Genomic DNA, 17,502 nt, shown 5'->3' on the forward strand with positions numbered 1-17,502 from the left:
ATTGTTACGTTACCATAGGCTACTGTATGCCTGTATTTGGAAAAAAGGAACTGTGTGGTAAATGTTGATGACAGATCATGCTTGGGTAATATCCACTTATTAGCAGCTGCATTGGCATCTAACCAGAGCTCAGGGGATGACACATAAATCATGTAGTCTAGCCCAGACATTGTGGCCCTTAATGTTATAGCTGTGGACAGGTCTCACATTGTGTCCCAGTTCGACAACCATGGTCTGATCTTAAATTAGTGCAGTCCTCAACTGCCCTCAAGGCTATACGCTTGAACTATTCAATGCCAGTGTAATACTCACTTGACACTGTGCATGAGGTCAGGTTATGCTGTCAGTGTATAATATAGTTTTTGTCTTTCTTGAAAGCTCAACAAGAGAAACAGTTATGAGAAAATCAAATGTAAAATTAGATAACAGTCAGCTGGTATTGTAAGAAATGCCTTCCCCCCATTTCTCTCACAAAGACACACAATGTCAATTTGTGTTTGTGTGAAGTTTCCTGGGTCACACAGTCAAATTAATGTCTAAAATAAGAGTAAATGAAAAATACATTTTATTATTACACGGCTTTGTTGAATACTCGATTCTGGCGATCTACGGTCTGTTATTTCTTTATAGCACACCGTTGCTATGTATAAGAAACTGTTGCTATGGGCACAGTTCTGATGTCGGACTCTGGCGGACAGATTTTGTGTCAAATTATTGCTTTCTTAAGTAAGTAGCTGTGAAATAAGCGGAATAATGTACAGCTAGGTTATTGTTGTAAAATAAACTCCAACAGGGTGATGCGGTGGACACCGACAATGTGGTGGACCCCGACTTACTTAGCACTTTCTACATAATGTGCAAAAATGTAAAATGTAGATACCTGCATAAACACTATCACCTCGTTGTTAGAGGTTTTGGTTAATGCATTATTATGTTTAACAACAACAGTCATAAAGCCTTACAAGTATGAACAGATTATTATAATATCATGTATCACAATTACTGACAGTTGCTCTACCTGTTACGCATGAAAGGTTATGAGGATTTATAAACATCATAGTAGTTTATGTACTGGTGGAAAAAGTGTGGTTAAGGCTTGCCATGGCGCCTTTATGACTGCTCTGTGTCTGCTTCAAGTAAAATAACATGTTTACAAGTTCCGTTTCATAGGATTTAAATATTTAGAAATTGATGTTTGCTTCGTGAAAGATTGCAGATTTTCTTCATGATTTTAGTGTATAGCGACACATCAAAATATCTTCATGGATATACTTTCCATTTTTCATATAGTTTGATTGGAGCAGAAAGGTATGAGGAGTTCTGCAATGTCTCTATAACACTTTTTGTGTTTCGTGTTGTATGATCCATCCAAGCATGCTGGGTTTCTTTATCCTGCCAAGTCAGCATTCCTAGTTTTTAATTAGAGATGTTCTTTCAATAAGTCTGCAGTTTCCTCTCTTCCTCAGCACTTCCAGTCTGGATGGACTTCTGCATTCTCCCTCAAGGTTTTATAGTGGAGTCTGGTGTCAGGACCAACTAATAGTATGATGGTCATATCCTGCTTCTGCCTGCACCTTGTGTTTAGTATAACCTTACTTGACTTAAAGCAGACAGTGTGTTGTGTCAATAAAAAACATAGAATAAGGTCTGCACACTGTAGCTCCTTTTTAAGTGCAATTTATTGGCACATTTTAGTTAGTGACGTTTCGAGTAGATGCTCTTCTTCAGACTTAATAAATCTGCACAGACGCCATCTTAAAAAGGTAAACGCTCTGGTCACATGATAGCCACATGACCCAAATATCCCACATATAATCACAGGGAATGTATATTAAGAAAAACACATACATACATAATATACAACAATATAGACAAAAATACATATACAAACATTTATCAATCAATAGGTAAGTACCTCACAGCTCATAAGATTAACATCATACCCAATGGCTGTCATACTTTCTGTATGGCTGGACATTAATAGAGGCACCTCTATATAAAAAAATAGGATGTACCTCAAACATATAGGAACAGGAACCTCCTGAGCCCATAAAACGGGGGAGGGAACATGGCGTCTCTGTGCAGATTTATTGAGTCTGAAGAAAAGCTGGTGCTCGAAACGTCACTAACTAAGATGTCCCAATAAACTGCACTTAAAGGGAGCTACAGTGTGCAGACCTTCTTCTACTGGTCCAGCACCGGCCTACTACGGTTTTGGACGTGTTGTGTCAAGCCATAACCAAACTGTCCCTTCAATATGGTTACAAGAAACAAATGTGTGCTCATAATAACTTATAGCCTTACATGGTATAACAGGTTCATATAAATAGATACTGTGGATCAACTTTTATGCTGCAGTTGCATGTGTTGTGATGCATTATCGTAGTTTATAATGCATTATACATGTGGGGATTTATAGGAAGTGCTCTTGGTGTTTTATCTGCATTCTTAAAAAAAAAAGTTTGATATGGACATTTGCCAAGGCAGAAATGTCTACAGCTAAAGACACATTGCAGACTAGTGAGAAGTGTTAAGTGTTTTATATATATATACTCTGCAAGAGAGACTATAATGTAGCGGTGTGTAACAAGACCCTCAGTCTCTGCAGCTTTAAAAAAAGAAGGAGGAAAAGAGTGCTTTCAATGCTGTGGGTGGTTCATTCATGGGTAAAGTTCCTAGAATATCACACTGAGCTCTGGGGTTGCTGGGATTGAGCAATGCTGTCTCTGAAAAAATGTTTCCTTGGCATGAACTGTGTAGACATTATTTGGATACATGATCTTCCCTGGGGCTGTTATGATGAGAATAAAGTGACTCAGACAAAGTCATGACAGGCACACACACAGAGGTGTTTTGTTGTACTTGTCCTCATATGCCTCTCTGTGCTCCCCTCAAAGATACATCATGTGGATATGGCTTTATTGTAGCCTATACATGTATATGCATAAACAGTGGGAATGTCACAATGTAGCAACATTTCAAAACAGGAAAAGTGCCACACCTCTCTTCAACAACACCCCTCTTCAGTTGAGGCTAAAACATCCTGTCTGCACTGCAGCAGTGACTCATTGCCTAAAAGCTTAATTTATATGATGTCCAATGCTCGCACGATATGAGAAGCAACATGTGAAGGAGGAAAAGTTCAGGAAGACTGCAGGAGTCATAACACAAAGTCCCTATTTGAGCAACAGCCGATGCTGTGTAACCCTTTTCCCGGGTCGTCCCGTATTGAACTCCGCCTCCACTTTGCTGATTGGCAGAACATCCAGATTTCCAGGAAAAAAATGTGTCCGCCAAAAACTGATTGCCGCTCGCGGGAGCGCGCACAGCCTGTTAAAGCTATATCACCCAGTTTATAAAGGCCACGTCTCTAAAGCTCATTTGATCTGGATCAAACAGTCAGGACGTGCAAATGCACATATGGTAATATCAAAGGTATGTCTTTGTGAAACTTTAACGTTTCTTGTTACCCAATAATCATAATTGTGGCCAAACAAGTGTTTGCAGTTTAGTAATGCATGGCATTTATGTGATGCATGGTTACTAAACTGCAAACACTTGTTTGAGGTTTACTAAACTGCTAAACTAACTAAACTGCAAAACAAGTGTTTGCAGTTTAGTAATCATGCAACACATAAATTTCATGCATGATTACTAAACTGCAAAAACTTGTTACAAGAAACGTTAAAGTTTCACAAAGACATGCCTTTGATATTACCATATGTGCATTTGCACGTCCTGACTGTTTGCATGGCATTTATGCATTTATGTTTCCGACAATATGTGTTTGGTATGTCTATTATCCTTGTTTACTTTCTGAAACTAGACTAAAATGATTTACGGATGTATATGTTATATAGAAATGATCTCTTTTGCATTATGACTGCATTATTTTACCTTCTCTGTGCTGTAGACTATAACCACCCAGTACTTTTTACTAGTTTAAGGCCTACAGTACAACCCATAAAATACAGTTTTCCAGTTGCCAAAAAGTGATTACAGCTCCTACCGTGTGACTGAAAGGCTATTTATGTCTACAAATGACTTGATTTCATTCATGAGGGTTATATATTTGACAGATTTATAGCCCACTTATAGTCGTTTTAACCTGTTGAAATGCCTCTAAAGGGCCAATACAACCCATAAAATTCCATTTTCCACTTGCCAAGAAGTGATTACAGCTCCTACTGTGTCACTGAAAGGTTATTTATGTCTCAAAATGACTTTTGATTTTTTTCATGTTATATTTGACAAATTATAGCATACTCAGCCCTTTTTACCTGTTGAAATACCTTTAAAGGGGCAAAATCCTATAATCTGTCAAATCTGTTCTAACTGTGATATTAGGCTACTTGTTTTTTTATCTTTGAAATTCAACCGCTAGTCTTGACGTACTGTTTACGAGTGCAAACAGCTGCTGACATCAAATTACTATATGTTTAAGAACATTCGCTTGCATTCATCACTAATTTGTTGTATTTCATGTTGTCATATAGATGCACATACAGGACTGTGTTTGTGTGTGTATAACATATATCACTCAATCATATATGCAATATATATGTCAGTGTCACTCTTTGTTTGTATAGTACTTTTCATACAAATATTCATTCACAAACATCTGAGCAAAATATAAAGGATAAAAATAAGTGTTGATATATATATAAATATATATATATATATATTTATATATATAACTTGCAATATATATACATATAAATATATATATACTTATATATAACTTAACACTTCTCACTAGTCTGCTATGTCTTAAACATTATAGGATATAATGCATTACAACACATGCAACTGCACCATACAAGTATACCGTATATACAGATAGATAGATAAATAGATAGATAGATAGATAGTAACTTTATTGATCCTGATGGACATTCAAGTTTCCAGCATCACAGTTCCATAGTGCAAACATGTTAGTAAAAAGGCACAAGTTAGTAGTACAAAGTACAAAAAAATATATCAGATATAAAAATACCAGGAGATGAAGAAAACTGTCAAAACTGAATATAGTGCAGGGTAACAGCTGTGATACAGGACTATTAAAAAAGTGAATATAGTGCAGAAGAAACTGTTAAACTGCATATAGTGCAGGGTAACAACTAAGATACGGGACTATCAAAAATGTGAATATAGTGCAAAAAGTGATATAATGCTGGATAATAAAATATAGGAGATATACAGTAAAGACCAGGGGATTTAGAAATGTCAAATATAATATACTATAATGCGGGATGAGAACTGAGGTAGAGTTTTTTTCTTAAAAAATAGACTAAAGTGCAGAATAAGCTGTACATTATTGGTAGAATACAGTAAAAAACAGTCTAGTATGTATACGGTATGTGTGTGTGTTAAATAAAAAATATAAATGTATGACATCCACACATTCTTGTCACATAATGTCACGTTGTGAACTGAGTTATATAAGTTATCATGAACAATTATGATCATCTGACAGAGAGATCATACAAACAATGACAACAAAACAATGGACAGCTGGTGCAGGTTATAGGGGGCAGCAAGTCTCGCGAGAGCTTTCGCAGCTTGTGGGTTACCTTCTAGACACGACCCCGAGTTGAAATTTCTAACTTCCTTCCTCCAGGTGTGCACTTCACTAAACGTCAATAACAACCATGGTTGACCGTGACAAACTGATGTGTCTTTGGTAAGTCAACATATGGCAGCATATTTTGACACCAATTTACAATCAGATAGTAGCGTTATATTACAGGCAAATATACTTTGCGTTGCCTTTTAGTTGATGATTTACCATTTACACCTGTCCTGTTATAATCTGAGGTAATCAACGCACACCTGTGGATGAGCACTAGCGAAAACGACAATCATACAGACTCACGTTCAACATCAGGAGGTAAGAAAAATATATAATGGTTGACAGCTGATAATAAAACACAATAGTCACAATTAGATTGTAGAGTTTAAGAAACGAATTTATTTAAATAATATAGCTGCTTCCTGTAAATGGCTTATGTGTGTAACTAATAGTAGTTGTAATGTAAGTTACTGCACAGACTTCTAAATCATTCTGTTGATATAAACTCTGAATTTTCTTTTGGGGAAATCTGTGTTTGGTCGATTATTTCTCTGTTGTTACAATTTCTAATTGACATTGTATTTTACATCGTTGGAAAGCCTATTTACCTTCACAATGATGTCCAACTTGTAAGGATCATGTATTTGTGGGGTGAGCAGCACAGCTGATTATGTGGGTAGCGCCCAAGAACAAATTGCCAAAATGCTCTGCCAATGGTAAACAGTGTATTCTCCTGTTGGTGTTGACTCTTGTTTTGAGTTGTTTGGTGGATTGGATGATTGAACTCTTGTTCAGTAACAAGGAACAAACAAGACATATTGGCAATGTTGGTGGATTTTGTTTGCCGAATTACAGGAGATGCTTGGACAGATTCAGGAAAGTTGGTGAATCTAATTTTATCCCTACAGCCACGCTGTTATTTTCTTTATTTTTTTGAAGGGAGTTCTGCTGCTACAGACACCAGCTCAGAGAGATTCATGACCTGCTTCAATCTTCCTTTCAACCTCATTTGCAACCCCATCCTTCTGGTTCACAACAGTTTAATGTTTGACTGCTTGCTCCCACCAGCTATAACTGCCTGCTCCTGTGGGATCCGAATCCTAATGCTGTCCTCGAAAGCAGAGCGCTGCACACACACACTGCCCTGCTGTTGCACATTGACGCAACTCATGGCTCGTATTAAAACACTGTCATTCTTATCGGTACTAAAAAAAATGGGGTATCGTACCCTTTAAATGGCAGGGTATTGTGATAACTTTCTAGTATCTGTATACCATGCAACACTACCATCTGTACTCAGCTGAAAATGGCAACAGTCAAATGACATGATTTTTATATTTGAATGATTGTGTTTGTAATGTGTTTTTTTTTTTTTTTGTGTCTCCGTCCTCCAGAAAATGCTGGAGGAGCAGCTGGAGAACCACAGGGGGGCTCATCAGAAGCAACTCAGCTGCCTCCGAGACGAGATCGATGCTGGACAAACTCAGAGTAAGGAAACCCCAGTAAAGCAAAATAAAATGTGAAAAAAAAATCATGGTATAGTATGTCATAAAAAAGTCATAGTATAACTCTAGTATAATATGTAATAGAAAAATCATAAAAAATATCATAGTATAGTATGCCATAAAAATGTTATAGTTTAATATGCCATAAAATTAATAATATAGTAAGTCATAAAAAATATAGTATGCTGTAAAAAAGTCATAAAAATGTCATAGTATTGTATGTCATGAAAAAGAAGATAAGAATATCAAAGTATGGTATGTCATTAAAAATGTATATAGTATGTTCAAAATGTCATAAAAAGTAAAAAATAATCTAATGCTATGAAAAAGTTATAGTAGTATGCCATAAAAAATGTCATAGCATATATGCCATAAATATACCATAAAAAATGTCATAGTATAATATGCCATAAAAAGTCATATAAAATGTTATGATATAGTATGCCATAAAAATAAAGTAATAAAAAGTCATAGTATAGTATGTCGAAATAAGTCCTAAAAAAGCCATAGTATAGTATGTTGAAAAAAAGTATTTTTCCACAACAGATTTGAAACAGTAAAAACAAAACTGAAGGTGCTTAATTATGCAGATTGATTGTTTATTTTTTTAATCTGTTATGTGCAGTCAAATCTGTCATGCTGAAAGGTTGTGCAGATGTTTATTTTTTTATTTTTATTAATTAAAAATGCAGCATCATTTTCTGAGACCCAACATGGCATGGGGAAGACGAGGACGAATTGAAGAAAATCAGTCGTCTTCAGTTTTGGTCCAGAACTCTGCACTCATCGAGGGAAGAAAAGTAAGACAACATAAAGATTTGCATCACATTCACATACAACTGCTGCAACTAATGCTACTACAGTAGGCTTTCTCAAATACTATGACATTTTCTCATGACATACTTTACTATGACTTTTTCCTTTTTTCGACATACTATACTATGACTTTTCTTTAAGACATTCCATGCTATGCCTTTCTTATTTTTTCGACATACTGTACTAGGATGTTTTTTCTTTTTTCGACATACTATAGTATGACTTTTTTTATTTTTAAGACACTATATATTATGACTTTTTTTTATTTTTAAAAAATATTTTGACTTTTTTTTTGACATACTTATTTATTTTTAACACATACTATATTATGACTTTTTTCCAACATACTATGACTTTTTTATTTTTTTGACATACTGTACTTTGACTTTTTTATTTTTTAGACGTACTATACTGTGACTTATTTTCGACATACTACACTATGACATTTATTGTTTCGACATGATATACTATGACTTTTTTATTTTTAAGACATTCTATACTATTACTTAATTTTTTAGACATACTACTACTTTTTTTCAACATACGACACTGACTTTTTTTTCAATGCACTATGCTGTTACTTTTTGATTGCTATTCTTTCGACATACTATACCATGACTTTTTTTATTTTGAAGACGTACTATTTTTTTTCAACATGCTACACTACTGTTTTCGACACACTATACTAGGACTTTTATTTTTTGTACATACTATTCTACGACTTTTTATTTTTTCGACATGCTACACCATGACTTATTTTTTCAACATACTATGACTTTATTATTTTTTCGACATACTATACTATGACTTTTTTTATATTCAAGAAACATTATACAGATTTTTTTTATTTAAGTCATACTATGACTTTTTTTTTTTTCTAACATTCTATAATATGACTTTTTTTCGACGTACGACCCTGACTTTTTTGTGACATACTATACTATGACATTTTTTAAATTTTTTTTAAATACTATAATGTGACTTTTTTTTCGACATACTACACCATGACTTTTTTATTTTTTCGACATACTATGACTTTGTTTTATTTTTTTGACATACTACACTATGCCTTTTTTACTTTTATTTTTTCAACATAATACACTATGAATCTTTTTAATTTTTTTGACATACTCTGCTATGACTTTTTTTGACAGACTACTATGACCTTTTTTGTTTTTTCAACATACTATATTATGACTTTTTTATTTTTTTTAGAAATACTATGTGCCTTTTTTCAACATACTATGACTTTTTTCAACATACTACACCATGACTTTTATTTTTTCAACATACTATACTATGACTTCTTTTTTTTCGACATCCTATACTATGACTTTTTTTAACTTTTTTATTTCTAAGACAAACTATACTGACATTTTTTTATTTTTAAGACATACTATACTATGACTTTTTTTCGAAATACTATACATAACGTTTTTTCGACATATTATACTTTGACTTGTTTTTCGTCATACTATACTATTACTGTTTGTCAACGTACAGCACTGTCTTTTTTTAACATACTATACTATGACTTTTTTTCAATGTATGACCCTGACTTTTTTGCGACATACTATAATATTACTTTTTTTTTGTCATGGCATACTATGGATTTTTAATTACTTTTTTAGACATACTTTCCCTCTATGGTATGGTGTTGCCGTCAGGCAATACACTACATTTTTGGACCTCACACAATTCCTTAATTTTTTTTTAATTTAAAACAATTTATATAATATAACCTGACAGGTCTGTGTCCAATGAAAGGAGGGGCTGAAGTGGTTATGACCTTTTGTCTGGGGGTGGAGCAGTCCCTTCAGGAGGCAAAGCTGCATGAGACACAGTGCCAACAATTGGTAAGATAAATATCACTTAACATGTAAAGAAGTGTTTGATTATTTCATTTTAAATTACTATATTACAATACTAAAACTGAGTTTTTTTGTTTGTTGCCTCAGGGCAACATTGTACAATTAGACCACTTTTGTTCAGGCAGTATCATGCAAGTGTGGAGATGTGCTCGGATGCGTAACTATGGCCATAGTTAGTGTTTTTACTTTACCACCTACTAATAGTTACAGGTATGGACAGAGGAACATTGTATGGGTGGAAGGAACAGAATCGGGCAGTAAGGGTTGTGCCCTCTGACAGTGTGGACAGTGAACTTCAAGAGAATGGATCCCTGAATCAGGTTTGAGAGACAAAGCACATATTTCCTATTCTGTGTGGAACAGCTTCACTTGTTCCTTCTTTCTCATGTCAGTATCTCCTCAAATGAAGCTGTATACCTTCAAGTCATACATCGCTGAATGCCTATGCCACTGGACCCGCTGCTCCAATGCCATTCTCTGATGTGCGCCTGGATGTCACAGACCACTGGATGATTATGGCTGAAAAGAAGGGGAGATGCAATGTACCAGGTTGCAAATGTACACCAAAAGCCAAGTGCCAAAAATGTGATGTCCCACCCACACAAGCTAACCCCTCCATGCCCACACACACTCACAGACATCTGAATGTTGGTTTACTTGTACACACGTTGGTTTATAGGTCTTAGTCATTTGTAGTAGTTTGTTTATTTGATTCATGTTTTCTAATTGTGATTGGTTGGAACCATTTGTGGTTGATATTTGTTGAAATAAATCTTTTTCTAAATGCATATATTGCTTGTTTTCCTTATTCCACTTATCAAATGTACTATAAAAAAACTTGGTGTTTCAGTACCCTTGTAGCACATGAAAAAATTCATGCCATAGAGGGCTATACTATGACTTTTCTTTCGACAATTTTTTAGGACTTGTTTCGACCTACTATACTATGACTTTTTTGACATGCTATACCATGGGTAAGAAAGTAATATGTTGAAAAGAAGACCATAGTTCAGTATGTAAAAAAAATTCCTGAAAAATGCCATAGTGTAGTATGTCGAAAAGTCAGTATAGCATGTCGAATAAATTAAAAAATTTTTTTTTTATAAAATAGTATGTTGAAAAAAGTCACTAAAAATAAAAACCATAGTATGTTGAAAAAAAAGATAATATAGTATGTAGAAAAAAAGTAATATATTATAGGATTTTCGAAAATTTCATGAAAAAAAATCATAGTATATTATGTGGTAAAATTTTATGAAAAAAAGTCATAGTATAGTATGTTGAAAAATTTCATGAAAAAAGTCATAGGATAGGATGTTGCAAAATTTCATGAAAAAAAGTCATAGTATAGTATGTCGTAAATTTTGATGAAAAAAAGTCATACTATTGTATGTGGAAAAATGTCATTAAAAAATGTCATAATATAGTATGTTGTACACTTTCATGAAAAAAAAGTCATAGTATATTATGTGGAAAGATTTAATGAATAAAGGTCATAGTATGTCAAAAAATGAAATGAAAAAAGTCTTAGTATAGTATGTCGCAAAATGTGATAAAAAAAAAGTCAGTATAGTATGTCGAAAATTTTCATGATAAAAGTCAGAGTAAAGTAATGTCGAAAAATTTTATGAAAAAAGGTCATAGTATAGTATGTGGAAAAATTTCATGAAAAAAAGTCATAATATAGTATACAGAAACATTTGATTAGAAAAAGTCATAGTATAGTATGTCAAAAAATTTCATGAAAAAAAGTAATTGTATAGTATGTCGAACATTTTCATGAAAAAAGTCATAGTATTGTATGTGGAAAAAATGTATTAAAAATGTATGTAAAAGTCATATAGGATTTTAAAAAATGTCATGAAAAAAAGTAATAGTATAGCATGTCGAAATAAAAAAAAAGTAATATATTGTATGTCTAAAGAAAATACTTTTAGTATCAATACAATAGTTTGCTTTACTGGCGTTTCCTTACTCTGATAGGCATCCTCTGCTTGTCTTAGACCTCGTCTCAGAGGCAGCTGAGCTGCTTATTAATGTAAAGCACTTTGTGATTTTGTATCTGTGAAAGGTGCTATACAAATATACTTTACTTACTTACTTCTGAAGAGCTTCCCTGTAGTTTTTTATTTGCTCCTCCAGCGTTTTCTGGAGGATGGAGATGAAAAAAAAACACATTACACACAATCATTCAAATATAAAAATCATGTCATTTGACTTTTGCAGTTTCCAGTTGTGTACAGGCGGTAGCGTTTTTCAGGTCCACCTCTCCTCACTTTGAGGTCTGCTGCTGATCCCCCAACACCTTGTGCATTTTCTCTGAGAACCAACAAAGAAGACAAATGAGCTCCTTCAATGGAGCTGTAATTTTCTGCTTTAGGTATTATGAAGTTCTGGACATCAGAGACAATGATATGCTCAGTTCCAAATGTGTATATATATATATATATATATATATATAAAACTATAATATTAGTGAAAATGCAAAGAAGTTAAACTCCTAATCCAGACTAAAAGCAAGACAGCTGAAGATGGCAAAAGAAAAAATAGCAGATGTGTGAATGCGTGAATTAACAGAATTACTGTGATTTTGCAAAACAGAACCTTTTGTAAAATGAATACACTTACCCATCTTCATAGATCCCCATTATCTTGGTAATCATCTTCAATTTGAAGAATAAAACCTTCAGGCTCTGAAGCTCCGTTATCCTCGTCGCTGCTTTGCAAAACCGCTGACAGTGTTGCCATCTTTCAACACTCTGCTGTGGACTGAATGAAAACTGCAGCTGGTTGGTAGGTCCTTGGTGATTTCCTGAATGTCCATTGGTTAGTTTCTCACAAAATGGAGATGGACAGACGAATCCACCACCCAAGGCCTATGGAAAGGAGGCTGGGTCACGGGCGAACATGGGTCTTGGGGTATGGGGTATAACGCATGCGCGGTGTAACTGAAGCTGCGGTCGTGCGTTGCGATTAAAAAAAGTTATTTTTATAAAACGGTCACTATATCGTGACAGTAGTACATGAAACAGGTAACCTGAAAAAAATCACGTGCCTCTGTGTCCTCCGGTGCTCCAAACGGCATCTGCACGATTTCACATAACGGAGGAAAACAAGCAGTAAGAGCTGATCTGAGGTCCGCTGTCCATCTGCCGTCTATGAGAGCCGGCTGTCAGTCACTCGCAAACTCTGACCAAACGGTCAAACTAGGCAGCGCTGATCAAATATGAATCAATATTATGTTACGCTAATGCCTATTTCTCGCCTCAGATGTTAACAGAATCATCTTGTAGTGCACGGTTTAGCTGTAAAATGAGAAAGTTTGTGACGCTGTCGCCATTGTGAATAATCTGGTGAAGCAACGCCAAACTACCGGTCACATGACCGGAGGACAGCCAATAGGAACGGTCTCTCAATGAAATGACCTGTGATTGGTCAAAGTCTCCCGTCACGGGCTAGATTTCCTAAAGCCTGAAAACAGAGCCTTGAGGAGGTGCAGAAGTCTAGTTTTCTCTCAGAACAATTACAATTACAATATGCTGAAAGGTTAATATGGAATTTTTGCCCAATGATGCCAAAAATATACTGCCTACTGCCACTTTAAAGTTACATAAAGACATGCCCTTATATTACCATGGACATGCAGTTGTGTATTTGCACATCATGACTATGTGATCCTGATAAAAGCAGTTTTAGGGACGTATATAATAGTGATGTGTCGGTCGCGAACGAGCCAGCTCTATAAAATGAATGATAAGAGCCGGCTCCCGTCCGAGAGCCGTTTTTTTTTTTTCAATTAATTCAAGGCAGAATGATGATAGGACGATCTTCTCCGCGCCATGGGTACTCCATGCACTGACTGTGAGTGAATGTTGTGTTAATGACGTCCGTGCGACCAATCAGGTGATGACAGACAAGGATCATACAATCAAGCAGGGAGGGGCGGGGGTGCGCGGCGCGCTGACGGTCTACAGGTACAGAGCAGGAGGAGGAGAGGAGGAGAGAAAGAGAGAGAGGAGTGCGATGCGCGAATAGCAGACAAGATGAGTGACAGTCGGAAACAAAGCAGCATGTAAAATTATGGTATTCTGGAAATTATAAGGTTTAGTATAATTGAATTGAATAATTCAAGTGATATATGCGCACACATACTAATCATAGGTCAAAACAGCTAAAGCTAAATTTGGCTGAATTATAAAAGGCAGAAGTGGTAAAAATGAAGAGCCGTTTGGGAGCCGAAAGAGCCGGCTCTTCTTGGTGAGCTGAGCCAAATGATCTGGCTCACAAAAAAGAGCCCGAATTCCCATCACTAATATATAAACTGGGTGATACAGCTTTAACAGGCAAATCACTTTTTGGCACGACACCGGACACACAGCCTGCAGCCATATCCTCCTCCAGCTCCTCCTCCTCCAGCAGAGCTGTCAACATTTCCCTGGAAGAGGTGGTCCCTCTGGAAGAGGAGGTCTCTCTGGAAGAGGTGGTCCCTCTGGAAGAGGAGGTCTCTCTGGAAGAGGAGGTCCCTCTGGAAGAGGAGGTCCCTCTGCTGCTGCTGCTGCTTCACTCCTCACTAGAGTGCGAGAGTTCATTCAAGGAGTGCACGCCGCCGACGCCACGGCGCATGATGTAGGTCATGTTGTTGACGTGTTGACACGATTGTGTCAAAAGCTGAGGTTGTCATGTTGAGTGCGCGTGCGTGTGATGTAACAGAGAGAGGAAGGAGGGGGGATGCACGTGCAGTACAGGATGTTCCCTTCCACGTGCGGAGTATGTGCTGCTGACGCACCAGCGCTGACCTGCTCCTCCTTTACATGAACACACTCAGTTAGCCCACAGGAGGACGGACTGGTTCAGTTTCCTCCTCTGTCAGTGTCACTGAGTCAGTCTGCTGCTTCATGCAGAGAGGAAGCTGACACAGAGCTGCACACTATGACGACATAACAACCATGCAGCTGCTGCAAAGTCACTGAACAGAAAAAGGCAATAATAAATTAATAGAACAATATAAAACAGTGACTGTCCAGCTTACTTTGAAAAAAGAAGTCCTTGGTATCGGATGGCCATGTCTGGAAAACATCCGAGGATTGTGAATTAAAAGTCCTTTATTATTAAAGGGACTGTTTGTAACTTTTTAAGCGTATAAATGTACCGGGTCGGGATCTCATGCGCGCTCGTATATGCGCGCTTGCGTGTGGCCAGAGTCTCTCCTCCTCTGCCTGCCTGCCTTCACTCACACACCGCCCGTGTTCTTGCATTCTCGCGTTCTTGCTCCACCTCTAGACGTGAACGCGCGCTCACTACACACTGCAGAAGAGTTAGTTTAGCTCTGAGAATATCTAGTTCTAGTACAGCGGACGTTTGTGCAGAAATAAATGCTGCAGCTCCTCCAGACCGACAGAGCTTTCCCGTGTCTTGTGAAGTGGCGGGGCTCCGCAGAGAGAAACGCTATCATCTCCGACCGGGTACCGGTGTCTCCCTGCGAGCACAGTCGGAAGACGATAACGTTTCTCTTCCTGATTCAGCCTCAAAGCAAGAAAAGCCAACACTAAGATCAGCATTGATTCATGGAGAGACCTCCGTCTGGACCGGCTAACATTACTGCCAAGCAGGTGAAATATAGAGTGATATTGTAGTTTTAGCTGACGTGTGTCGCCTCACTGTTTTCAGCGATGCTCGTTCATGTCTATGTAGAACGAGCAAGCGCGAACCCGACACTGACTTTCGTTGACTTAACAGCCACAGGTGTCGCTGTTAACAAGCATTTCTGAAAGTTACAAATAGTCCCTTTAAGACGTGGATCACACCAACAAGTCTTCATCAGGGTGTGTGAGCATAGGTGTTGAAAATGTAATCAAGGGGTCATGTGACCTAAGTCACTATATTGCATTATTTTTTGAGTAGAGTATAGTGTTACACCTGTCCAAACAAGAATACCTTACTAATCAATTAAAACAACATTTTAAACAATGGCCTCAAAAATGACTTTAAACGTGAATCAACATCTTTTTGGCACAGTATCAACAAATCAATGGAGCAGTGTAATCTTTCCAATGGAAATATTCATGACAGAAGCCAGGGCTATTGCACAGATTGTATTGTAATACAGACATGGTACCAGTACAGGTGGTGCTGTTATTGTGTGTCCATAAAGCAGGATGAAACAAACATAAATGCAGAAGTGGTGATTTTCAGTTTGTGCACGTTTTTTCTTCTTTTTTTTTTAATCTAGCAAACTGATGCACAGATGGTTGTTTACTTACTTTAAAAGCCACTCAGCCAGCCAGAGCCATGAAGAAACATAAACTGCAAGAAAGATACAGTATGTGTTGTAAAATGTGACATGTGTATAAACAATCATTTCCAAATGATATACTGGAGTATAAAAAGTGGTAATTGTCTAGAAAAAAACATTTTATATATATGAATTATACAAACTGTTTGTTTTACAACACATCACATAAAGAGTTTTTCTCTTATAGGACTAATTCAAAGCTGTGGTTGTGCCTCATGGCAGCGGGACAAGTTTTAAAAGATGACAGACCACCATGCAGCACCTGTCACACTCATCTCAGCAGCAGTCTGATGTTCTACTGCAGAACAGATTATGTGATGAGTCTCGTTACTCGATGGTTGAGCACACTGTGTGCTTTTGATGTTTTATGAGTTCTATAACGCTGAGGTTGACACCTCTCGGCCGCAGTTTGTAGCTCACATAAAGGGAGTGAAAGAAATGCAGATGTTCCTGATGTTTAGTCCAATACGTTATAAGCAGCACGGTGAGTCTTTTTCTCTTTGCCTCGTCATCTGCTTGTCTTTTTACTGTGACCCAGTAGTTCCCGACCTTTTTTCTTAAGGGACCCCTTTTTCTATTATTGAGCAAACTGATGACCCCTGACTATGTGACATTTTATGGATATTTCATATTATATTCAATGCATAACAATAACAGTACAGAGCAACTGATAAACCGTACAATTAACACAAATAGTGAACACAAAAAAATGCAGGTAGTTTTATGTAAAACGAGAGATTTGGATGAATTTTGAGCAGATTATTTCTGGTGAATATTGCATCAGAGATGAGTTCTCCTGTTATTTTTTAGGAACTTTTAATACAATTCTCTGTATTTTTCTTTATTTTTAGCAATAATCCATACTTAATATGCTTCATTTTTGACAAAGTCAGTGTTTTCTTCTCCCTGACGCTTGGACATTGTTCTATTAGCTCTTCGGTTGTTTTCACGGCGTACTTTCCTAATTTTTAAGTTTATATATTAAATCAGTGGTTCCCAAACCTGTTCTGCAGGACCCCCTTTTGTAGATAAAACAATATTGAATGAAATGCTAAGATATACAGTAGGCTAACTGTATGTTGTTTTTCATCTTTCAGCTGGTCGCGTCATAGGGGTCGCCACAGCGGATCATCTGAGATCTGATTTTATGATCCGCATATTTGATTTGGCATGGGTTTTTATGCCCGATGTATAGACCAACTGTATGTATTTTTTTAAGTTGTCTTACACCCCTTAAAATCCAGAAGGCCTCGTGACCCCCAACGAAGCTTTGGCGACCCCCAGGTTAGGAAACAGTGCTGTAACCTGACATTACTGCACTACACATGCTTATCACTTTACATACATTTCTCACATCTGACCTACACACGATATGCAAGCGTGAGTCTTTTTTATCATCTGATTGGTTAAAGATCCTGGTGAAGTAAAAACAAGCGAGACACGGAG

At 36.7% G+C, this 17,502-nt stretch overlaps 1 long non-coding RNA gene across 1 annotated transcript; it reads right to left on the reverse strand.

The window, feature by feature from the left end:
* Window positions 1-9,635: 9,635 nt before the first annotated feature.
* Window positions 9,636-13,164, reverse strand: LOC119492314. Its single transcript, XR_005207753.1, has 5 exons — window positions 12,393-13,164; window positions 12,041-12,083; window positions 11,862-11,912; window positions 10,182-10,283; window positions 9,636-9,722 (listed from the first exon to the last, which is right to left on the reverse strand). It is a non-coding gene; the product is annotated as an uncharacterized LOC119492314 (long non-coding RNA).
* Window positions 13,165-17,502: the final 4,338 nt, after the last annotated feature.

Source organism: Sebastes umbrosus, chromosome 8 (assembly GCF_015220745.1).
Source record: "Sebastes umbrosus isolate fSebUmb1 chromosome 8, fSebUmb1.pri, whole genome shotgun sequence".
Lineage (NCBI taxonomy): Eukaryota > Metazoa > Chordata > Actinopteri > Perciformes > Sebastidae > Sebastes > Sebastes umbrosus.